This window comes from Desmodus rotundus, chromosome 2 (assembly GCF_022682495.2).
Source record: "Desmodus rotundus isolate HL8 chromosome 2, HLdesRot8A.1, whole genome shotgun sequence".
In the NCBI taxonomy this organism is placed as follows: domain Eukaryota; kingdom Metazoa; phylum Chordata; class Mammalia; order Chiroptera; family Phyllostomidae; genus Desmodus; species Desmodus rotundus.
The window spans coordinates 167,271,128-167,292,764 of record NC_071388.1 but is presented as its reverse complement, the minus strand read 5'-3'; the positions used below and the strand labels follow the sequence as shown (position 1 = coordinate 167,292,764).

General features: G+C 37.2%; 1 protein-coding gene and 1 pseudogene across 2 annotated transcripts in view; both read right to left on the bottom strand.

Moving 5' to 3' along the window:
• PPP1R1C (protein phosphatase 1 regulatory inhibitor subunit 1C) overlaps positions 1-21,637 on the bottom strand; it is a 127,675-nt gene that overhangs the window by 7,427 nt on the left and 98,611 nt on the right. The gene's annotated exons all lie outside the window — the stretch shown is intronic.
• Positions 20,712-21,532, bottom strand: LOC112305807 (small ribosomal subunit protein eS1-like; annotated as a pseudogene).

The following is a 21,637-nucleotide window of genomic DNA, read 5'->3' as shown; positions in this document are numbered from 1 at the left end:
AATACCAGATGATCTCACCTTTAACTGGAACATAATCAACATATGAATTCTTATTAAGTTGGTGTCAATAACATAAGACTGGTAAATAAACAATGGAATGATTAAGACAAACGATTGATGAAGCTCTGTCAATTGGAAGTGATATATGTGGGTACCTGTACATAAAAAACAGGGAGCATAGCTATAAGGACAAGAAGGAACTTGGAGATCATGAGGGAATGGGACTTGGAAAAATAGAAAGGAATCTTTGAACTGTATGGCACATATACTTTGTTTTAAATTTTCTCTAAACCCTCATTTGCTATTTGAGCAATTCTGGAGGTAGAGGAAAATAACTTGGTCTGGTGGTGGTGATGAAATTCTTGGAGCCACATCCTCTGCCAAACGCTAATGAGCAGGTAGGAAACAACTCACTTGCACAGGGGCTGATGTTCAGCGCGGGCAAAGGGCCTGCTGGAGCCAGCACAGACTCCGCCAGCCCTGCACCCAGGCAGAAGACAAAGGGCTCCCAAAAAACACAGTGTAGGTGCTTTTCTCCACAGCAAAATGAACAGCAGCAAAGGGTACCATATATATAAGAGCAGGCTATGCAGTATGAATACATGAAGGAATGAAAAAATAGAGGTTGAGAGAAGAAAGTAGACTGAGTAAAAGAAGAAAGGAAAAAGAAATAAGCATTGCCCCCAGACAGAACATAATATTCGTGCTCTTTTCCATTCTGTGGATTTGGAGATTAAATAGTTGGATGAAGTTGTGAAGAAGTGACTGAGTGAAGAATTATGAATAATGAATCCATAGAGGGAGGCTTATATTTGGCAAAGCACAGGTCAGCATGTTTACCAATACACTTTGATGAAAAACAGGATTATGACATTTGTACATTACACAAAAGATGGAAAAAACTTGGAAGAAAAAATGACATCATGAATGGCAAGACTAGTAGAATTCCAAAAGGTTTCTGAGAGCTGGAAAGATGGTCTAAGCAATTATGGTAGAGGTCAATAGGGAGTTTTGATTTTAGAAAGGTTATTTTCATTCTAAAATGTAGAGAATAAGGACAAGCTAGATTGATTCTAGTTAAGGGTTTCAGGTGACCGCAATTTCAAAATGACCCAGTAGAGTCACCTGCTTCCAGGAACAGAGCTCTTGGCAGAGTTGGCGGCCTTCCTGACAGCAGAGGCGGCAGTTTAAGCACGGGAAGTATTCTCTAACCACGTGCTGGTCAGAACTTGTCTGGATCATAAGCCTAATTCTGGGCCCTGAGTTTCAAGACTTCTATTGAAGAAAGTAGTTGGGATTAAAAGTAATCTTATGAAATCACTTTTCTAGAAGAATTATATATGATACTGGAATGTTTAGCATAGAGAGAGTTAAGACAGGGTAAAAGAGGCTGCCACGGAATTCCTAAAAGTCTGAAGAAAGAAAAGTCTGAGAGCAGAAATAGGTCAATGGCTGGAACTTATATGGTGAGGATCAATTATAGCTCAATAAAAAGAAGAAAATTCCTAAACCATGTTTGTCTGGCAACAAACATGTGAGTGAGCTCCCCATCACTGAGCGTGTTCAAGTCAAAGCTAAATGTTGACTCTGAGGTGAGCTATAGAAGGAACACTGCATTGAGTCACAGTGTAGACTAACAACTTCCCTGGCCCTGAGATGTTATCAACATCTGCCCCAAAGAGGTTTTTTTGAACTGAAAAATTTGCTCTGCTGTGAGTACTCTAAGTTATAAAAAGTAATTATAACTTTCAAATGACAGGAGTGGCCCAAGTCTACATTTTAAGAGTAATTCACATGGGGGTAACAGTTCATGGATTCAATTTTTTTTAACCACATACTTTAGACCTTAGAAATCATCTTAAGGCCCTCTAAAGAATCCGTGGGCAGATTATAGAGAACCTCTGACCCCTCTTGGAATTCTATTTATAGTTGTATTTGTGCCTTTTCGGGGGAAGAAAGGCCATAGTTTTCAGCAGAATCTTAGGTCTCTGACCCACAAATGATTGTGAATGTGAATTCTAGTCTAATCTCTTCAGTTTGAAGATGAAGGAACATTCTCAGATGACAAAATGACTTGCTTAAATTCACAGAGCAATCACTGGCTAAGTTGGGACACAAACTAGAGTCATTAATTCCTACCAGGGCCTGTTTGTCTGAGTCACCAGGACTCAACCTTCCACTGTCATCGATCTTTCCAAAAGTTAAAACCTGCAGAAACAGTTGGTGACAAAATCATGAGGCCCTTTTTATTATCAAATTCTTTCAAAGAATATTATATGAAGTAAATACAACATAGTTACTCTCTGTTCTAATATGGTGACTAGTCAGTTAAGATACACTGAAAATAAACACGTTTCACTTAACTCCTTATTACTTAGGGAAGCATTTCCTCTACAGGAGAATCAATATTGAGTAATATTCTTCTCTATTCATAATACATAGGAATAGGGGCAGCCCGTTTATTTTATGTTCATAAGTATTATATATTTAAGTATATTTTTATACCTATCATATATTTTACCAAGGTTGGTGCCCAAGAAGAAAGCCTTAGCGAAAGATTTATCAGCAAACACTGAGGAAAACGCAGGGCAGGAGGTAGACTTACATACAAGTGCTAGAAGTGTGGGTTCAAATAGAATCTTTGGAGGGTAATCTAGTCTCACTTGTCAAAATGTAAGTGTCTACATATTTATCAGTAAGTCTGAGGTTGGGCCAAAATTTTATACACACACACACACACACACACACACACACACACACACAAATACATATATAGTGAGAATCCTGCTACTCAACCTAGCATACAAATCACTTTGATAGACTGGGTGTCTCTTTTGCCCTCTGCCCTATGTCAAGCAGTCAAGTGCCCTTCTAACACCCCCTTTTTCTTCTAAGCTAATGCATTCCCCATGAATTCAGAAGCAGAGTTAAATTTTTAAGCCTACACATAATGGAACTAAACTGTGTTGGGCAATTTCACTTTAGAAGGAGAAACAATGGCTTCCTAGCCTGTGAGATTTGACTGCCATTGATTGAACACAACAGCATGTCTAAAATAAAGAATGCATCAATCAGCAAGAGTCAGTGGTTAGCCTTGAAAGCACTAAAAATAAAATAATGAAATGAGAATTGCACTTACAGCCACGGAAGCAAATGTTGTCTGTGTTTTTCAAGCATGTCCACAGGAGGATGTCCTGTGCTGATATATTTCAAGGCTGTTTTCCAGGCAGGGTACTTACCTATTGAAGCAATGGTCACTGCCTGGTACCACGGCCTGATGCCAGTGTATGCCCAGTCACACAACCAAGTCACTCTAAGTTCATGGAGAAACCTTAAGATAACAACAGAGCTTGCTCCCAAGAAGAAAAACCTGAGACTAAAAGCTAGCTCATGGATCTATCTGGGAGAAGACCATCCTGGGCAGATGGAACAAGAATTGCAAAGGCTTTAAGTTTGGAGCACGCCTGACATGGGCAAAGAACAGCAATGAGCCTGGAGCGTTAGGAATGACGTGAATGATGGGCAGTAGAAGAAGGCAAGCTTAGAGAGGTGAGTGCAGGCAGGGAGGAGGAGGAGCCTGACTGTGTATAGGACCTTATAGGACATTATAAAAGTTTTGGCTGTTATTCTGGGGAGCCATTGGCAGATTTGTTTTTTTAAGCAGAGGGGCAAAACGATCTGATCTACATTTTCAAAGAATCACTCTAACATCTCAGATGTGTGGAACTCAGAAGCCACCCCTCTGTTCTATTAATGGGTAAAAAACTGAACAAACTGAAAAAAAAAAACAATTCTTAAACTGTAAATGGTGAATGGTGGGAAGCTCAGCATGGACAAGGCTGAGATGAGAAACTCTGGGGGGGAAAAAAGACATGTGCTTCCTCTCTAGAGCATGCCCACACCTTTCCTGCCCCCTCATCTTTCCCTACTCACACGGCCTTTACTTTTCTCTCTCCTAAACTCCAAGGGCCCTTCTTTTGCTTCTGTAACTTGTTTCCCGAGCCTACACAGCCCAGCTGGCTTACTTCTACTACATCTGTAACTTTCTGAATAAACTTTCTCTTTTCAAAACAAATAAACAAACAAAAAACCCCACAACTCTGGGTAGGGTGGGGGGTGGTCATCCATAGGAGGACCTCACACGTTTGTAAAGTTTACCTCCAGGAGCTCAATTAGTTGCTCACAATAAAAATCATTGAAAAAAAATCTCATCCTTCAACAGGGAACAGGAATAGTGGCCATTTTCAAAACCAGAGCACTCTGTTCTTCTTAACAAGGTCTGCTGTCGGAAGAAACTATTCTACTACAGCCTGAAGTGCTGAGGTTTTATCGGAGACTAACCTACCTGGGGGGAGGAAACAGCAATTCCATGCCCCTCTAGTCATTTTGTGTCACCTGATGGGGGAGGGGGAGACTGAGAAGCATTGGTGAAGTCCATAGTCCCAAGGCACAGGCTCCCTAGAGGATCTGAGGCCTGGTCATAGACTACAGAACACGTGTTCCCCACCCCTTACCACTGTGTTCCTAAAGACCTGTGTACTGCGGTTCCTTTTACCCAGGCCATCATGTTTGCCTTTCCACAAAAATGACCAGGCATACCATAGGCAAGACACACAGTCTGAAGAGACTCAACAAGCACCAGAATCCGAGTCATATATGGCAGGAATGTCAGAATTATCAGACTAGGATTTCTGTTTAATTATGATTTATATGCTAAGGACTTCAATGAAAAAAAACAGACAATATGCAAGAACAGATGCATAGTATAAGCAGATAAGTGGAAATTTTGAGGAAGAATAAATACTAGAAATCGAAAACACTGTAATAAAAACTTTAAAAAGTCTTCAATAGGGTCTTTAGTAGACAATACCTGGGTGAGGAAAGCATATTTGAGCTTGATGATATGACAATAGAAAGTTCCAAAACTGAAAAGTGAAGAGTTAAAATACAAAAATGCAAAACAGAACATGCAAGAACCACAGCGCAACTACAAAAGGTGTAACATAATTATAATGGGAATACCAAAAGGAGAAAAAAGAGAAAGAAACAGATAATGTCCAAAGCCCTAATGAGTGAGAATTTCTCGCTAATTAATGTCAGAGATGAAACCACAGAGCCAGGAAGCTCAGAGAACACCAAACAGGATAACTGCCAAAAGAACTACAGCTGGGCATATTATATTCAAACTAGAGAAAGTCAAAGCTAAAGGGGAAAAACTCTGAAATAAGGCAAAGGAAAAATATTACCTTTGGAAGAGCAAACATAAGAATTATACCCAACTTCTCAGAAACCATACAAAGAAAAAGAGCATGAACAGAAGTATTTAAAATATTGAGAAAAAAATTTCACCAACCCAGAATTCAGTACCTTCTGAAATTATCCTTCAGAAGTCAAGAAGAAATAAAGTCTTTCTCAGACAAAGAAAAACAAAGGAAATTGGTTGCTAGTAGACCTGCCTTGCAAGAAATGGTGAAAGAAGTTCCTCAGATAGAAGGACAATTTTATGTCAGAAACTTGGATCTACAGGAAGAAAGGAAGAGCATCAATAACAGAATAAATAAAGGTAAAATTAAAACTTCAACTTTTCTTATCCTTAATTGATCTAACAGATAGCAACAATGTATTCAATTATGTATGCTAATGTATACATTTTATATGCGTGTGTATGCATATGTATGCCTACATATAAGTAAAATAAATGACAGTAATGATACGAGGGACAGGAGAAAGGAATGCAATTCATTTGTTATTTTAAGATACTCACACTACCTGTGAAGTAGTATAGTGTTTTTTGAAAGTTAAGTTGATTTAGTTGTAAAATATATTGCAATTTCTAGGACAACCACTGAAAACAAGTTTAAAAAGTATAATAGATATGGTAAGAGAGAAAATAGAAAGACAAAAAAAAAGGAGTGGGATGCAAAAATAGGAGCAAAGGACAAGGGCAACAAATAGAAAACATGGTAGTAATCCAACTATATCAATAATCACTTTGAATGTCAGAGGTCTAAATGCACCAATGAATAGACGAAAAATGTGAGTGGATTAAAAAAAACAGATGCAACAATAAAATGCCTACAAGAAAGTTACTTTAAATATTAAGACAGATAGATTAAGAGTAAATGGGTGGAGAAAGATATACTTTGCTCATGTTAATTGTAAAAAGCAGGAGTAGCTATATTACTTTCAGACAGAACAGACTTCTAAGTGGGGAAAGGTATCTGAGATAAAGGAAATGATCACACTGACAAAACTACAGTTGCTATGAAAACTACAGTTGCTATGAAAACTACAGTTGCTATAATTTCTATGATTAGAATGCCTGAACCTAGAGTTCAGGCACTGTATGGACAAAAAAGCTGAAACTGTGACGACTGCTTTCACATACAATTTTTAACCACTTACTTAAAGTGGGCTTCAACATTTCCTGGAAGATCTACTTTATTTGTCTAAGTCATTCTTAAATTATTTTACTCCTCAAATCTCCCAAAACCCTACACCCTCCTCACACTTGACCGATTTCACAGAGGAAATTGAAGCGATCAGTAACGAACTGACATCGGTGTGACCAAATCCACTGATGCATCTAGATCTGTCCCTATCTCAGCCATCTCTCATAGGGCTCTCCCCTCATTTTTTCATCCCTCATTTTTCACAGTATCCCTTCCCCTTTCAAAGAATGCTCCAAAAATTACAACCTCTCTCTCCTGCATCATCAATTTCTTCCATTCCACAAAATATTCCCATAACCACAAAAACGTGCTTTAATATCTTCCATTTCAAGAGCCCCCCTCTAGCCACTTCCCAAATCTTCCCTCCCCTTTACAGCAAAAGCTCCTCATAGTATGCTGAAGAGACTACATCACTTTATCATCCCTCTTTAACACACTTCAATCAGACCCATTGATCTTTTTAAAAGTTCTTTTCAAATTTCCCAACAGACTTCATCTGGGTAAATCCAGTGGTCAGTTTCACACTCATTTTAGATAAAATCTTGGCAACATTCAATAGAATTGGTCACCTCTTTTTGTTGAATCACTAATTGAACCTCAAGATGGTAACACTCCTGTTTTCCTACCTGCGTCTTTCTTGGTCTATTCTGCTAGCCAATTCTATTCAGTCTTAACCCAACATGCCATTCAGTTCCAAGACTTGGTTATTGAATGTCTTCCATATTTACACTCACTCCCTAAATAATCTCATTCAGTACCATTGCTTTAAATATAATCTATACATTGATGACTCCCAATTACGTATCATCAGTCCCAATTTGAGGACTGAGCTCAGATTCACATAACCAACAGCCTGTGTTCCAAATTTTGAATGCTTAATAGGCATTCCGAACCTAGGATATCCAAAACCTAGTCTTGATTCTGCTCCCACTCTTCCAACAAACAAATATAAGCAAGCATCTGCCCTACCACCAACCTATTTTTTTCCAAATCTTTTACATCTTAGTTAATAGAATTTTATCAGGCCAAGTGTAGCTTTTTGCTTCTTGTTCCTTTCATACTCTGTTCCAATGCATGGCCAAATTTTAAAGGTCCTACATTCAAAATGATATCCCAAATCTAATCATGTTCCTTCAATTACAGCACTATCACCTTAATCCAGTCCATCACTAATCTCTACCTGGAGGACCTCAGTAGCATTCTAACTGGTCTCCTCACTTTTTCTTCTGTCACCCTATAGTTAATTCCCCAAATACTTTATAGAATAATCTTTTTAAAACTAATCAAATTACATCACTTCCCTGATGACAACCTTTGATGACTTCTATTATCTTAAGAATGAATTTCCATCACTTCTCGGCCTTTTGGCTAAGATCATGTGAAAAATGAATTTCCAACACCTCATAATCATTCAGACCCTTCATGGTTAAGTCCTGTCTCTTGACCGTCTCCTTCCAACTCTCTTCTTGCTTGCTTAGTTACCTTGATCTTTTACACACAGACATCATACAGCCTCAGGGCCTAGTACTCCTCCCTCTCTTCACTGGATTCTTCTTCCTCTGAGAGACCCACATGCCTTTTTCCTTCACCTCAGTTTCAGTCATCAGGTCTGCTCAGATGGCATCATTTTAGAGAAGCCTTCACTGACCACCCCATCTAAAACACCCTACGTTTCATTCCCTTACTTTCTATCTACTGACCAGGCTTTATCTTATTTTTCCCTTCCTTCAGAGCAGCAATTTTTAACCTTTCCATCTCATGGCACACATAAACTAATTACTAAACTTCTGCGGCACACCAAAAATATGTGTTACATTTTTGTTGAAAATTATATAGGTATAATTTTGATTCATTCACATCATATGGCTATTGTTATGTTGGCTGTTGTCATTTTTTTATTTGACAACCTAAGGAAAAAAGAGGTCAGTGCCCCTGACTAAAGTGTCAGGTATTGGATGTTTTAAAAATTCTTACAGCAGACCTGTTGAAAATTGCTGCTTTAGAGCACTTATCACTCCTGGTGTCATATTTATTTATGGGCTTGTGGTATGCCCCTCCCACTATAATGCTAGCACCATGAAATTAGAGCCAATACATTATTTTATTCACTGATTAGCAGAGCCTAGAACAATACACCAATATCATAGATGCTCAATGTTTTTTAAGTAAAAAAACATGACTGACTTCAATCTCAACTTTCATTAAAAACACTTCCTATTCAAAATATGAATAATTTTCAACCTAGCCGATTTTTTTTCAGATGAAGGAACTTCTGCCCAATCAAACTTGTCACATCTCCTATGATAAATAGAAGAGGGTTCGGCGTTTTTCATATGGAGTTAGTTTCTCCTTCCCAGCCTCCTACACTGGTTTAGATTACCAATTTAGACTCACCTAGCAATTATGATTTTGAAATTCCACCTAGTTCAAGAAAATGTAAAGTAAATCTTTAAAGATGCGAACAAGAAATGGTACTTTCCCCACTCTACCATTTTGCTCTGGTCACCAAACACTGAATCAATCCCAGTTGGGTCATGGCTTTCACAACATAAGTAATGTAAATGAATTCGATCACAGATTTTGGTCCCCTCAGTGATTCTCTTTTCACTTATTTTTTTATTGAAAATTGCCAGTCCCTTTGAGTTGGTAGTTATACCCACTCTCAAAATCTGCTCAGCTCTTTTCCTCCCCTGAGGCCGCTTTCCTCTCCTGGCTCTGAGGAAGGCTCAGCTCCTTTGGCTTCTCGTTACCAGCTTGCTGGTCTCCAGGAAGCTTCTCAAAGACAAGTTTGTTCTGCTGTTTGTCCTCTGCCTGACCCAAGGACATGGAGTTCACACTCTGTGCCTTGCAACTGTTTTGCTCTGACCCGGCTTTTCTAGTCAATTTACCATTATTCTCGCAGGCATTCTTGTTCACAGGCAGTTTTATTTTCTGGCCACTCTTTTAAATAATAGTAGTTTATTTCATTGCTGTGGGGCTCGCTGACCTACTTTCTTCTTTGATTTGCTGCCCAACAGTTGGTCTACTTGTCCACACGTAAAATCACAGTCACTCTTCTTTCTATCTACACAGAAATTTAACAAACTCTTCTCGGCTTAGCTAATATCATTTCTTTTATTTCCAGTTATTCCTTTTTAAATCTCAATTTTCTTAAAAATACTTGATGCAAAGAAGCAATTATATACTTAAATTCTGTAAGAAAGCAATTTTATAAAGTTTATATGAAGGAAAAAATATTTCTATTATTTCTGCCCTACAGTATTCAAATGTAGTAAGTAGGGGGGAAAGGTATTTACTTACCTAATTCTCATAGTGTCTCAACACGAGGGTATCACTTACCTGGGAAATTATTTTTTATATCAGAGTTGAACCCCTTCTGACCCTCTCAGACATAAATTAATAGTTTTAAAATCATGGCTTTTGAATTTACATATTTTTCTCTTGAAAGGGAAACAATCTCACTTCTGGAGTATATATATACTGCATTCAATTAACAAAAATTTACAACCATTTTTGTATTAGAAAATTTCTAAAATTATTAATAAAATTAATGTAAGATTTTTTTAAAGCCCATGTTGACTTTTATTTAAACCCATGGTTTGAGGGGAAGAATTCTCCTCATGTATGTTTATAGATTAGCAAGGATTTTAAATGATTTCAACTTGTTCCCCAAACTTCTTGTGTATCTAGTTTATCTACCTTTGCTTAGATATTTACTCTATTTCTCCCTCAAATAATAGAAACTACTTTGAGAAAAATATATACTACTCTGAGAAAAACATATACTTTAGATATATTTATATGTGTAAGCATATATATCTGATAAGATTACCAATCAGAATTTTAGGGGTAAAATGAAATCATTGAGAATGAACAGCACAGTTATTTTGGTTTGATACACTTAGAATTTTCCATTTACTAACTAGAAACAGCCTCCAATTTACTTAAACAAACGAGCAGGACCTCACAGAGAAGATGCAAGACGGGTCTTTTGGTTATGGCCTCTTACTGCAAAACTGGCCATGAATTAGACTTTTGATAAAACCGCCAAATACATTCATAAATACAATAACAGATGCATTTGTTGACAAGTTTATTAACAAAATTTTCTCAAAGTATCTCTCATAAAACTTCACTTATATATCTGATTGCTGGACCAAACTACCTGTATTATACCATGAATGATTCATTTTTTATAAATATCATAGTTGTGAATAGCTTAATGATGGCACATTTTAAAGTCTGTTTTGTCAAATGAAAGTACTGACAATTCCATCATTTTTGCAATCCTGTTTTGGGATACCTTCATTGGTTAATTAATATAGGGAAACTTAAAAAAGGAGAGTGGCCAGACCCTCCCCCCTTGACCTCCAGAAGACCTTAGAAAGAAGTTATATGAACCAATGGACATGGAAGGGGGAAAGCCTGTGTTCCTGCTCTCTCTCTTCTAGTCTCCTTCCCACATATTAGCCTAGAGAGCTTGCTTCCCTGTAAAGCAGCTACAGTACTTTACAAATGTGCTATTTCTCAATCATAGAAGCATAACCTTTTATAGCTGAAAGAGCTCTCAAAGGTAGTCCTGAATTTAAATAGCAGTCCCGCTGCCTGCCCACACACGTACATGCACACCCGCCACCACTGTTATATTAAGAGGCGAAAACCAACGCGTCTTCTCTAAAGTCCCACAGCAAGGAGCCGTCACTTAATGTAGAACGTAATTTGTCAGACTTTTATTCCGTATTCTCTGCATCGTGTCATGGCAGGCAGAGAGTGAATAAACCGCTGGTTCCTGGAGTCCCAGCAGAGTTCTCTTTCTTGCCTTCTCTTACCAACCATGACCTGGTTACCTGAGGCCGATGTAAAACCACCAAGAGGTAAAATGCAGAAGCTGTGCTCTTTAGAAAGATACTCTATTGGATGTTCCATGGCATTCACATGGACTGTTTGTGTAATCATTTAGGCATAGTACGGATTTCATTTCTATAAACCAACCTGAAAAAATATCACTAGTAGTATTGATTCTATGTATCCTCAGATCCAAATCCCTTACAAGTGAATTTTCACAAAACAATCTATTGTTAGACTCAGAGGCTGCATGTTCTGGAAATTCACCAACAGTACTACCCAAATATAATTAGAAGGGGACAAAAATAAGAGATATAAGTTTTTAAGGAAGATTTGTTAATTACTCAACAAGTAACATTATTGCTCAGATATTCCTGATTCTTGATTTGTTCTTTACAAGAATCTATTGTTTAGTCTACCTGACAGTACTCTCCACCTGCCCCTTCTTGTAGTGAATGGCTGTTGTCCGCACTCACCTTCCTTCAGGATCCAGGCTCCTCCACACCCCAACATGGGGTAACAATGCGCACTTCCTAGTTCTCATATCACCCTGCCATCTGGCCATTGTGCCAAGGCCAGGTGCACCTGACCCAGGCTGGACCAATCATAATCCTTCCCCCATGATCTTGCTGTCTGAAACCAAGTCATCATGAGCGAGTTTTTAAAATTATAGATGGTATAGAATACTAAACTTGTTGGCTCTTGATAACCATGTTTCTTACTTAAGGAGACAGTCGGTCTGCAGGAGGCTGTGGGGAGAAGCAAGTGGACGAGCAGAAGGAATAAGATGGAAAAGATGGCAGACTCATTTCATTCTCTTTGTTTCCTGGAGCTCACTGCTGTCCTAGTTGTTTGTTTTCCCTTAATAACATGAAGAAAACAAGTAACCTTTCAACACATTTCCCTTTGCCTAAGCTAATTAGGGATAGTTTTTGACATGTGAAACCCAAAGTGTCCTGAATAGTCTATTCTCTCTGTCTTATATCTTCCCTGGAATCTTTTGGGATGGAAGACAGAAGGGGAAATGAACAGCTGCTGGAGTACTTTTCTCTTCTTTTTGTTGTTATTTGTTTATACCTCCAATGAAACTTATGCCGAGCTGAGAACCAAACAAAGATGGGAAATGTTTCATTTTGTCTCAGAAATATCTTTCAAGTTACATCTAAACCTTAGGCTCATTACTGAAATTAGAGGAAAAAGAAAATTTAGGGTTTTTTTTCACAAAATTATTAATCGTCTCCCTATAGGCAAGGATCTTTTGAAGGATAAATATCATAAACTTGCAGACCAGAGGCCGAAATTATAACCGATTTCATGCTTTCTTTGGTACTGAGGTAATATTTTTATTACTACAAAGCCCTGAACAGTTATGGATAGTTCTCATTGTGTGGATTTTTAAATGACCAGATAAAGGAATTTGAATGATTGTAAAAGATGTTTTATACAGAAGTGTCCCAACCTAGGTTTATAATTTGTCAGTCTTCTCAGATTAAACATTTACTTCAATAAACTATGAAGACAACATACTGGATATTGATGCCAAAGACTCTAGAAAAACATAGCAAAAACTTTAAAAATCTTCTAATAAATTAGCCCTTGTGCTTCTACCTTACCATTATTTCAATTGGGCTTTGAAAAAAAGAGTAAATAAGATCTATATTCTTAATGTCATATTGGTTTTTTTGTTCATATATATATATTTTTTCCATTCACTCAGTTTATATTTGCATTATGAGCACAGCCAATTCTAGGTAAAAACAAAGTCCAGTTTAAGCATAGCATACCCCTACTTCCCCCTGGGGCACACAATCCAGTTTAGATTGTATGATTGCTTTTCAAGTTTTTAAAGGACAAAAGTCCAGATCACTCTACACTCAGCATAATACTGTGACATAGGAAGGGTTACTTCTATGATCCCCATCTCACAGCTGGAGAAATTGTGCCCGCCAATAATGAGTCACCGAGATGCCTTGTCAAGTCAGTGTCATAAATAGCACCAGAACTCGAAGTTCCTGAATTCTAATCTAGTTCTTTTCCCACCATGGAATTTAATTTCTCGTGCCCTTTGGGCCAAGATATCATTCTTCTAGTAACAAACTATTCCCAATTAAGGATTTTCTTCATTCCCCTGCAATATAATACAGTGAACATTTTAACAATCTTTCCTGAGGAATGTACATTTCTTCATCATATCTCCAAAGAAAGTTTCAAGTAATGACAACTTTAATCCAGGTATCAAGAAAAACCACGCTCGGTGGAGAAAAACCATGCTAAGAAATCAGGACGTTGTGCTTCTCCTCACAGCATCACACAGAGGAAGGTCCTGTTCTCTGCCTGTTTGTCGGACTGATGCTGCTTAGAAATAAGGCACACATAATGTCAAATATTCTGAATTGCTTTACCAGAAGTTATGGAAATGTCCTAGGAATTCCAACATCTCCTGAACTACTTCCTGCACCAATATTATTGCAACATTGCCAGTGACCTTTGTCCTGTTTTTTTTTCCTAGAAATTATGATCACCAAAAGAATGCAGAGAGACAGATTACATCTGTTGAAGAGTTGATTACTAGAATCATATTTTTCATGTTTTTTTTACAACAAAGCCATTTTAGGGAGCTTATTATGATCTCCCAATTATTTTTAGATATTTGTTCTTAGGTTAATACTTGGCACACAAAGAACTGCAGCTTAGTGCGTGTTGAGACAGTACAGCTTGTACCTTTTTGTTACATACCAGATATCATCATAAGAAGCCACATCCATCATATTTGATGAAAATCCAAATTTTTTTGTGATTATGCAAGAGTACTTTATTATTTATTTTATAAATATGTGACTTTTGTTGGAAACCCAGTAAAGTACAAAGTAGACAATAGATCATTCATGACCCCTCTACTTAGTGAAAAACACTATTAACCTTTTACCATTCCCCCTCAGCTTTTGTCCATGCATTTTTATTATGTTAGATCAAAATACAATCATCTTTCTTACTTTTTGCATTTAATATTATATCATAATATACAATATGATACAATATGATGAATCATTAAGAACTCTGTTAATAAATACATTTTAATGGTTTTGTAGAATATTCTTATTTGAATGTATTGTGTTGTTTTTTTAAGTTCTTTGAAAAATCAATTATTTTTATTTATTTTAATTGAACTTATTGGCATGACATCGGTTAATAAAATTGTATAGGTTTCAGGTGTACAATTCTATAATACATCATCTGTATATTGTATGGTGTGTTCACCACCCCAAGTCAAGTCTCCTTCCATCACCATTAACCCCGCCTTTACCTTTCTACCTCCCCCACCCCCTTTCCCCTCTGGCAATCCCCATACTGTTGTCTTTGTCTAGGAAGTTTATTTTCTTTTGCTTAATCCCTTCATCTTTTTCACCCAGTGCCCCAACCCCTCCCCTCTGACAGCTATCAGTCTGTTCTCTGTAACTATGAGTCTGTTTTGATTTTGTTTGTTAGTTTATTTTGTTCATTAGACTCCAGATATGTGTGAAATCATTTGGTACTTGTTTTTCTCTGACTGGATTATTTCACTTAGTATAATACTCTCCAGTTCCATCCATACTGTCCCAAAAGGTAAGTTTTCCTTTTTTTTTTTTTCTGCCAGGTAGTATCCCATTGTGTACAAGTACCACAGCTTTTTTAATCAACTCATCTACTGATAGACACTTGGGCTGCTTCCAAATATTGGCTATTGTAAATAAGTTGTAATGAATATAGAGATGCATATATTCTTTCAAATTAGTATTTCTGGTGTCTCTGGATGTATTCCCAGAGGTAGAATTGCTGGGTCATAAGGCAATTCCATTTTTAACTTTTTGAGGTAACTCCATACTACTTTCCACAATGGCTGCACCAATCTGCATTGCCACCTGCAGTGCATGAGGATTCCCTTTTCTCCACATCCTCCACAACTCTTGATGTTTGTTGATTTATTAATGATAGCCATTCTGACAAGTATGAGGTGATGGGTCATTGTGATTTTAATTTGCATTTCTCTGATTAGTAACATTGAGCATCTTTGCATATGTCTATTGGACATCTGTATGTCCTCTTTGGAGAAGTGTCTATTCAGGTCCTTTGCCCATTTTTTAATTGGATTGTTTGTTTTTTTGGTGTTGAGTTTTGTAAGTTCTTTATACATTTTGAATATTAACCCCTTTGTCAGATGTATCATTGGAGAGCATGTTCTCCCATTCAGTGGGTTGTCTTTTCGTTTTGTTGATTGTTTGCTTTGCTGTGCAAAAACTTTTTGGTTTGATGTAGTCTCATTTGTTTATTTTTCTTTTGTTTCCCTTGTCCAAGGAGATATATCAGAAAAAATATTGCTACAAGAAATGTCTAAGATTTTATTGCCTGTTTTCTTCTAGGATTATTATGGTTTTAAGTCTAACATTTAAGTCTTTAATTCATTTTGAGTTTATTCTTATGTATCATCATAAGAAGCCACATCTATCATATTTGACAAAAATCTAAAATTAATGAATATGTTTTCCTATTTTCATTACTCATGAACTCTCCAAATTAAGGAGAGATTGTGTTCCAAAAATATATTTGTAGGGTGTTTGGAACTCCATCTATTTTTCCTTAAGAACAGATGTAACAATGTGGAAATTTAGTTTTATTTTTTCTAGGCTGCTGACATACAAATTCTCCAAAAGAAAAGACCCACATTTACTGTTTTGATAAACTCATTCTTAGTGAAAGCTGGGCCTTTTGGTTCTGTGCTATCAATTGGTATCTAGGATTCAAAGTAAATGATAGGGCTATTATATGTGTGGAAAAAAGGTAACACGAGCTTTTGGAAGAGAAGAAGGGAAGGAATCAGCAGGAGCTGGGCAGCTTCTGAGGGAAGGGAAGAGTAAAAGAAGACATCTGCTGATCACTGGTGAGGTAGAAGAGATCTAAAAGGAGAGTGATGTCTCATGAGAAATTTAAGAATGTTGAACTTGGAATATTTGACATTAAACCCTCTCCTCAGTGTATGTTGTGAAATTCAGTAAATTTTATGTTGCTACTTACACATGTGTGAAATGAAATTTTTTTGTGCAGCAAGAAAAGGTGGAGGGACATTATTTGAGTTTTGTGATAATTATTGAGGAAAGGTTGCAAAGCCTATTGAACCCAAAAAGATCCAGAAATGCAAAACCAACAATCCATTTTTAAGTCAAATCAAGATGGGCTTTCTATGCAACCAAACACATTTCAAGTTACAATGGAAGGTGTCAGAAATAATTTCTTCAGATTCCATCTGGACCGCGGAAAGAGTAAAGGGGTGAAGCAGGCATTCCTAGTCTCAGTAGCCAACTTTTTAATCCCTTGTCAATTCACTGAAAAATGGTACGGGGGTACATAGTAAGGACAAGATTCTCCATCATTTGTTTTATATGTGAGTGATTCCCTAATTGTTATGTTTTTCTATGATTTACTCTAAAATATACCAGAATAGAGAACATGATATATGTGAGTATATGTGTATAGGACTGTGTGTTAATTTTATCTACCTCTTAGGGATAATTAATATTTCAAATATACTAATATGGACTAACACTCCAGGTATAGTTTGTCGGCATTTAAAGGACACGGATGGAAAACCTATGTCAGAGGGGCACCATTTGTAACTCTAAGTGATACCAGAAAGTTTATTACTTAGCATTTAATGTGCTAGAAGTAATTTTTCTCAGGAAAATGAGTGGTGTTCAAGATATGTCTATTGGCTAGGTACATTGAATGAGCAACCTTGTATTTGCATAAATGGGGTTTTAAAATCTCACCAAATGGCATACATTCTTCAAAATGAAATAGTTTTGTGACTCCAATCTGCTCTGCATGCAGTCTCTGTCACCTGATTCTGACTAGGAGCTTAAATTAATGCTACCATTAGGAAATCATCTCCTTTGCCTTGAATAAACTTTCATGGAAGGTCCTTGTTGGAGGACTTGAAAGGTCAGAGGACAACGTATTTCAATACGTTGAGATTTCAGAACGTCTTGTATGACTTTGAGAGAAGGAGCTGGATGCTTTCTAATAAATGTTTGCATGTGTGGCAAAATTAGGAGCCAGCCATGCTGAGTATAAAGAAAAGAAGAAATTGCAGTAAAGGAAACTGAAAGTACAGTCATACCTCGGTACTTGTCAGCTGCAGAACTCGTCAAACATGTACTCATTGCGTTTTGACGAGAAAAAAATGTTCCAGCACTCTGCACTTCCTCAGGACTCTTTGCACCTGGCAGAAGTTGTGTGAGTCGCCATGCCACTCCCGAGAGAAAATGCTTCATCACTTGTTGCTTGTCTGGTATTCATCAGTTTCTCACTTGCCACGAGTTTTGGAATGAATTAACAATGAGTCCCGAGGTACCACTGTACAAAAGCATAGAGGCTGGTAGGAGCTTGACACACTTACAAAAAAGGAAGAAGGCATTGAAGACTGGAATAGGAGTGCGTTTAAAGCCAAGTGGAGAGTTGCGAAGGGGGCTAAAACAGGTTATGCAGGGCCTGATTAGCCCTGGTGAAGAGTTTAATGAGCAGGCAGACAGCAGAGGTATGGCAGATTCAGTTCCAGACCATTGCCATAAAGGGACTATGGCAATAAAGACAGTTGTAATCTTTTTGTTGGTGGAGGATTTTGCCTTTGATTTATAAAAAATTAAACACCTAGGAAGTACAGTGAAGTGAAGTATAATAAAATGAGGTACGCCTATGTTTCCAAGGACATCAGAAAACCTCACTGGAACATGAATTATTTGTTCATTGAATAATATCAATAACATGGATTGCAATCACATCTGACTAACAAAGCCAAGCAGATAATGTAAATGAATAAAGCAGCTGTACTATACAAACAATAACTCAAGTTCAATGATAAATGACAATTGACAATAGACTTAAGAGTTAAGTCTCCTATAGTGAATGGTGAGGACTTTGGCAAATGAAGGTCACTTGCTTTATCTTGTGAGCCTATGTGCTGGGGGGAGGTGGTGAGGGACAACCTCACATCAGAGCCAGGCAATTGCTGTGATGCAGAAATGTGAGTCAAGTGTTGCCCCATCCTCGTGCTTTCCAAGACAAGACATACATCTGAACCTTTGCATTAAATCTATGTTTAAATGATGACAGCTAATAATAACGAAAAATTATTATGTGGGATAAACAAATCATGAACTTAAATGGGGCCCATGGGCTTCCACAAATAACCTCTGATATATATAGTAAATGTTTAACTTTCAGTATGTATTAAACTTCTCTTCCCCTACCTTTCTTGTAAATTGCAGATAGTTATTGCTACTTCTCTTGTAAAAAATTAAATCTTTCAAGCTAATCCCAACATTTTTTAATTTACATTCCAATATTTGTTCATTCGAATATTTATTATTGAGTGCCGACCATACTATAGGTAATTGAAATATATGAATGAACAAAAGATAAAGATCTCTGCCTCTGTGAACTTTATAAAGTCCTAGGCACACACTTACATTTATCTTTTTAAAGATTTTATTTATTTTATTTTTATAGAGAGGGGAAAGGAGGGAGAAAGAAAGGAAGAGAAACATCAATGTGTGGTTGCCTCTCGTGTGTCCCTACTGGGGACCTGGCCCACAAACTAGGCATGTGCCCTGACTGGGAATCAAACCAATAACCCTTTGGTTCACAGGCCCACGATCAATCCACTGAGCTACACCAGCCAGGGTGGAGCATACGTACATTTAAAAGGTAAGAGGGAATAGTAGGAAATAACAAGATCGCAGAAGAAATTGAGGGTAGAGAGTGGAGAAGACAAGTTATAGATGTAATAAACACATGAATTATATAGTGCCATAGAAGGTAATCAGTGCTGTAGAGAAACAAATACAGAGCAGGTTAGGGGGATTTGGAAAACTGATGGTCTTGGAAGAATTTCTACACACCCCAGTCTCTTTTGAGATCTGCCTCTGCCCTCAATCTAGAGCCTCATCCTATCCACTCTCCACTGCTTGTTTTCCCTTAATTTATTAAATACTCCTGTATCTTCTATCTTCAAAATAAGCAAGCAAACAAAAACCTACTTTAACCATGCATAATCTTCTCGCTATGTCTCATCCTTTAATAAAGGAGCTGCATACGCTGCTGGTCCCACTTTCTCACTTCCCGTTTATTCAACCACCAACTCCAAGATGACTTGCACTCCAATCTCTTTACCAAAACTCTTTATAGATGACCTTTGACTGGCCCAATCCAACTGGCTTCTATTAAGCTTTAATCTTATTTCACCATACCTCAGGCTTTGTTAAATATTTACTCTTTCTTAAGGATTCGATTTTTCTTGCCTTCTGATATACAATTCTACTGGTGGTCTTCCCACCGCATTTAATTAATCCTCCTCTTTCTCCTTTGTGTTCTACTTTTTTTCTTTCACCATCTCCTTAAATGGTAGTATTCCCTCAAGGTAATTTATTACTTGAGATAAGAAAAAGTCCTTCACAAGTGCAGGCACCATAAACTCGATATATCCAAAACCATACACTCATTTATCCTCTTTTAATCCTCATTTTGGTTAACTGCTCTGAGTATTTGTTTCTGGGAAAGGAAGGTAAAACTTTTGGACAATTTCACCTACCCTGGGAAACATTGCTTTTTATTTTCTTCAAATTTTAAAGTTTTTATATTTTAAATAACAGTTTATATTTTCATGTAACTATGAAGACAGTGCATGTGTGAATAGGGAATTTGGGTATTAAAAATTCAATTTGTAACTTTATATGTTATGGGAAACTTACTAGTTATCATCTAAAAGCATTTGACTTTCAAAACCTGGCATATTGCCTAAATTTACTCTTTAAGAAATTAAGATTCTATTGCCATTTCTGGAAGATCACACTGAAATGTTTTTATCTATTCATCCTAGACTATCTTTTCAAATAAGATCCAGTTTAAATACTAAGAACACATATAAAGAAACTGAATTTATCTAGTTATTGGAGGTAAGAGCAGAAAGAAATTCTTGCCAGGTTTCTATCTGCTGTAAAAGCAAATTTCACACAATTTACCACTTGTTTAAGGTTGAAAACGCACCCTTTACCAATTAACTCTCTGTACCCTTATTTTAAGAAGGTATATTCAACTACACAGCTTCATCTCACACACATGCACAGACACAAATTTAGTTCAAGAGAATTGTTTTACAGTCATATGTCATAGCACCAGGTAGAAAAATGAATTTGGTTGTGGTTTCAAACTTTTACCCAACCAAAATTAGCATGTATCTTTGTACAAAATACTACTATTGGATAGGTTTGCTAAGGTTCCATAGACAAGAACATCTAAATGAAGCATACAGCACCTATACTAAGGAAAATAAATCCTTCTTTCTTTTTTGTTTTTGTTTTTATATCACAAATAGGTCTTTTTATTTGTCACCATTAAATGTCTGAATTTAAACAGATTCTTGGACTGGGGGCTCATACCCGTCAGCTCGTTCAACTTTAGCACCTGTCTCATCCCCAGTAACTTTTCCAGAACTTCTACCTTCACCATGAAGCTCCATGAGTTTTCCCAGTTCAAACTTGGGCTTCTTCAGCATTTTGACTTTTCTAACAAAGACATCATGAAGTGGATAATAGATTGGCAGGCCTTTTCTATGTCTTTCCCAATGCTGTCTGGGATCAGTTTATTGACCACTTCTTTCAAGTCATTTGTCTGCACCTCTCGGGCCATGATTTCCATCATCTTCTTCCAGATTTGGTGGACCTGTTGATGCTGAGCATAAGAGGTCTTCCGAATCTGATTGTTGCGTTTTTTAGTAAAGACAGCACAGAATAAACACCGGTAGTCTTGACATCAACATGAGCTTCAATCATGGTCTGCCATTTTTTGACCATGGAGCACATTTTGTCATGGGTAAGATCCATGCCATGGAAATTAGTCAGGCAGTTTTTGCCCTGAACATCCTCAGTAATAAGCTTGAATTTTCTAAATGCGACTTCATCATTCTACAGATCAGCTAGGCTCACTTCAAATACTCGGCCCTTCTGACCATCCGATGCGATTTTGGTTCCCTGAGTTCTCATGACTAGTGTTTTTCCAATATTTCTTATGTTGAACATAGCTGGTGCTTTCACATCATACCAATCTTTCTTAGAAAATGGATCAACCACTTTCTTCTTTGCTCCCTTTTTGCCACCTTTTGTCAGGCGCTTGTTCTTGCCCACCGCCATGTTGCTGCTCAGAGAGCCAAAAAGGCAAATCCTTCTTTCTTGAGAGACCAAATATTTATACTTGAAATGATTTTCTGTTGGTCAGGTGTTTGAACAAAAATGAAATTCAAATATTTATGAATA